Consider the following 4,383-nt stretch of genomic DNA (forward strand, 5'->3'; position numbering starts at 1 on the left):
GAAACATATATATATATATATATATATAACTCAAACATTAATTTTTATATGGAGAAAATAATTTACATTAAAAGCCTTATAAAATATCTAGGAAATTATGTATAAACTTTACAAAACACTAAAAATTCTATAAAATATTTAAAAATTTATGTAAAATCTTTGTTAATCATGTAGAAAATTATTAATTAATTAACATTATAGAATTAAAAATTTTGAAATAAATTTATATTTACTGATAATTAATAAACTATTTTAATTAAAGTAATAAACGTAAAAAGAGAAAATTATGGAAATATTTGTGTGTTAAACCTCAAAATATTTATAATGAATATTTTCATGGTAAAAATGTTACAATTAATACTATATATAATCATTTTTAATTCAATTTTACATATTTACTATGATATATAGCAATTACATTAAAAGAAACTATATATAAAATACAAGAAATTAGTAATATCTCATGATAAATATTGTAAAATTTATGCAATAAAGATAAAATATTGATAAAAGTTTGTTGTGAAATATAAATGATAAAGAATTTTCAGAAAAAATTTCGTAAAAATTTTATAATTATAAGGTGAAATTTAATAAAAACTTGTATAATGAAGAAGCTACAAGTAACATAAGAAATTCTCCTTAACTAAAATCTAAAAATTGCACAGTAATGATGAAATTTCTATGAAATACAAGTAATATAATTCCAATAAAGAACTTTCATAATTAAAACTTCAAGTTTATAACTTAAAAATACTGTATAATGAACATGCTATAGATTTCATAAGAAAATTTTCATGGCAAATGTGATAGAAATTACATAACAATAGAGAAAATTTTAACAAAAGCATGTAAAATCTAAAAGATATATAAACAATTTTCATGATAAATTTCATATAAAATTCATTATTACAACTTTAAATGTACTGTACTATATAAGAACGTATGGATGCCATAAGAAATTCATNTGTATTAAAAGTGATTGGTATTTTAGGAAGTAAGTAACAAATTTAATTATGAAGAAAAAACTTTTTTCCCCTCTCCTTCTCGTATCCAAAACTAAGTTTCAATGGTTGGAAACCATTTGTCATATCCTCAGTAATCCTATCTGTATTTTATTTCTTTCTTTCTTGGTAATTTCATTTTTACTCCGAAGAAGGAAAAAAAGGGTTACTTTTATTCTGTATAACTTTACCTTTACGTTATTAGCTTCATTTCTAATCGAATTTTGCTTTTTTCCTTACATCCGTTTCGATAAAATTATCCCCAAAAACGGATAAGATGAAGTAACCAAATTATAGAATATTTCGTAAATGATGCAACAGGACTACATAAGACTGTACTTTAGTTTAGAAGTTTATTATTGTTTAAAATTATTTTATCCGTAAATAAAAATAAATATTAGTAATTAATAAATACAATTCATCCAAATTTGAAATAAACAATTCAGAAAATATTTTGAGAAAAAAATTTAATTTTCTTGTTTCTCTTAATAACCACAAGGAGGATCCGAAGAAGAGCAGTGCTCCCTTGCGGTATTTTTCTTTTTTCCCCCAAAATCCTCTGATAACGTATAAAATATTGCGAATTGATTGAGAAGTTGTTTGATGTGATCTAGATCTTTTTTTTTCGGAAAACGAAATATAGAGAAAAGTTTTGTCGATCTCTAAGTACCAGGAAAAAAATAATAATAATTACTTATTTTAAGAACATAATTAGTTTTCCGAAGTACTATAGACTTAAGCAGATGGAAAGAACAGCTGTACTTATTTCTCTTTTAATTAAAATACATACCATATTTGTTAAAAATTTAAAAATTAATTAATTGTTATCAGAAATGCTAAACTATAAGTACGATGTGTTTTAGAGTACTATTGCGAATAGATATAGTCAATTATTTTGTAAACATATTTATTATTTTTATTTTTATGAATTAAATAACTTTTTAAAAACTAATTAATTTTATACACGTATATACATTTTACACGTGTATTTTATGAGTTGCGTATATTTAAATTTATGAAATTGTACGAAAAAAACACGGAAAAATGTTTTAAAAACGAACACAAACAATCGAAATTCTTTCGCTGATCACGTGTCTAGCAATCTGGTTCCTTATTTTCAAGCGAACGCAGATTCAAACGGGAGGCGGGTGTGGCGCCAACACAGGACACACACAGACTCACACACACACCTGATCAGACACGAGAAGGTGTATTGTTTCGATCCCATTGTCTTATTCATTATGACGTCGTCTATCTTTACACTAACAAAATTAAAAGTAGACACTTACCATTTGCTTGCGTCACACGTAAGTAAAGCGAAGAGACGTAATTCCAGCAGACGTTTCGCAGACTATATGTCAGTCTACACACACAAGACACACACACAGACACACACACACACACACATGCACGCGCGTACCGTGATCGAAATCGAGGCTAGTTCCGGGCATCTCCCTACCCCGGATCTTTCCACTTTCCTATAAAGGTGTGTGGTAGTGTTTAGGGATGTGTACAATCTTAACGTGACGGATATAGCTGTCACTTCTCTCTCTCTGCAATCGACTGCTGCCACTCTGTGTGACAAAATACTAGAAATGAGTCTAATTACTTACTCAAAATCTAGGATATATATATATATTTTTTTAAATTTTATTTTGGAATTTTTTATTTGTTTATTAATAAATTATAGTGTAAACATTTTCTATGTAATGAAGCAGTTTGTTTTTCTGGTCGTTATTGTGTTTACACTGGAGTGTGGGCTCGTTGGGTGTTCCAGAACTGTTTTTGAGCTGATTCAACGCTCGTATGATGCTCCAAATATGTTTCCTAGTTGATTTGATCCTGGTAGAAGATCCTTAAATCTGTTTTTAAACTAGTTGGATTATTGTAAGATTCTTCAAGTCTATTGATTCAATCCCCATAAGATGTTCTAAATCTGTTTCTGTTCTTTCGAATCATTATGTAATGCTTTTTAAACTGTTGATTCAATCAGTCTAAAATACTCTAGCTCTGTTTTTGAGTTAATCCTACCCTTATTTAATGTTCTAAATGTGTTTTTTGAGTTGATTCGATCCTCGGTAAGAAATCCCAAATCTGTTTCCGAACTCGTGGGATTACTTCTTCGAATGCTTCAAATATCTCTTTTAAGTTAACTTAATCCGTGTAAAATGCTTTAATTCTACTTCTGGACTGCTTTGAATCTGTATAAAATTATCTAAATCTGTTTCTGAATCTCTGAAACGTTATAGAAATGCTCCAGATCCGTTGATTCAAGCGTGTAAGATGTTCCAAATTTGTTTCTGGGCTAAGCCACTCCTTGTAATATATTCCAAATCTGTTTATGATCTATATGAGTCATTGTAAGATGCTCCAAATTTGTTTAATTCGTGTATAATTTTTTTAAATATTCATAAAGCCGTTTAAGCTTTGATGATACACAATTTCCTTCCGTTTAAATATGTTCCCTACCTTCCGAACACGTTAAATCTGTACAGAAGATTCTGTATCTATTTTTGAGTTAATTAATAAATACAGGATGCCCCACATCTGTTTCTGAGATAATTAAACATGGTCTCAGGATCCCCCAAAAATATCTTTCGCGAGTGATGCTTCATGCTATCAATTATTATATACAAAGTCATATTTTACGTTTAATTAATTTATTAATTCTAACAGGAAAAAACTTTTATTTTTGATAAATATAGCCTAAATGTGTTGATGCAATGGGTGGTACCCATTTTGTTTAAACGTGTATTAACATTGTATTAAAAATGGGACATGAAAGCAAGATTGAAAAATATCTTTGACCCATATTGAAAAAAAAAAGTTATAAATTTAAAGAACATTCGGTTAAACAGGCTATACAGTACATTAAAACGAACGTCTCGCGTGTCGGTTCGTAGAAACAAAACGTAGATAACACTTCGGAAACGTTCAATTTAAAAAAAAAAAAATCAGCTATATGAGATTTATATATATTTATATAATACTTAATAAGTAAGAAAAACGTTTAATTTAAATATAGGGCATTTCACCCGTAAAACATCACAGTTTAAAAGCGAGAAACTTTACAGTAATCACACATATTTATCAGGTTTATATATAACACTTCATAAATTTTAATTCAAGTGTAGGGCCTCTCACTCATGGGGCATCTCTTCTAAAAAAAAATGGGAACATTTATTTATGTTATACTGTGATAAGCTGTAACCCAAAATAAATAAAAGTTTGTTTAAATTAGTAATAATTATACAAATTGATCAGCTTACATGCGAGGCATCTTACCCGCAGCACAAAATGACAACGTTTATTTACAGTAATTAAGCGAATTTGTCAGAGTTATAATGTGTATAACACTAGCACTTCATAAAACGTAGGGTAT

General features: G+C 28.0%; 1 long non-coding RNA gene across 1 annotated transcript in view; it reads right to left on the bottom strand.

The window, feature by feature from the left end:
• LOC111629845 overlaps window positions 1–2,416 on the bottom strand; it is a 79,390-nt gene extending 76,974 nt beyond the window's left edge. The window contains exon 1 of the long non-coding RNA XR_002757408.1: window positions 2,291–2,416. This is a non-coding gene — a long non-coding RNA (uncharacterized LOC111629845). The remainder of the gene's footprint in view (window positions 1–2,290) is intronic.
• Between the last annotated feature and the right edge of the window lie 1,967 nt (window positions 2,417–4,383).

Source organism: Centruroides sculpturatus, unplaced genomic scaffold (genome assembly GCF_000671375.1).
Source record: "Centruroides sculpturatus isolate CEXI.00-Female unplaced genomic scaffold, Cexi_2.0 scaffold588, whole genome shotgun sequence".
NCBI lineage: Eukaryota > Metazoa > Arthropoda > Arachnida > Scorpiones > Buthidae > Centruroides > Centruroides sculpturatus.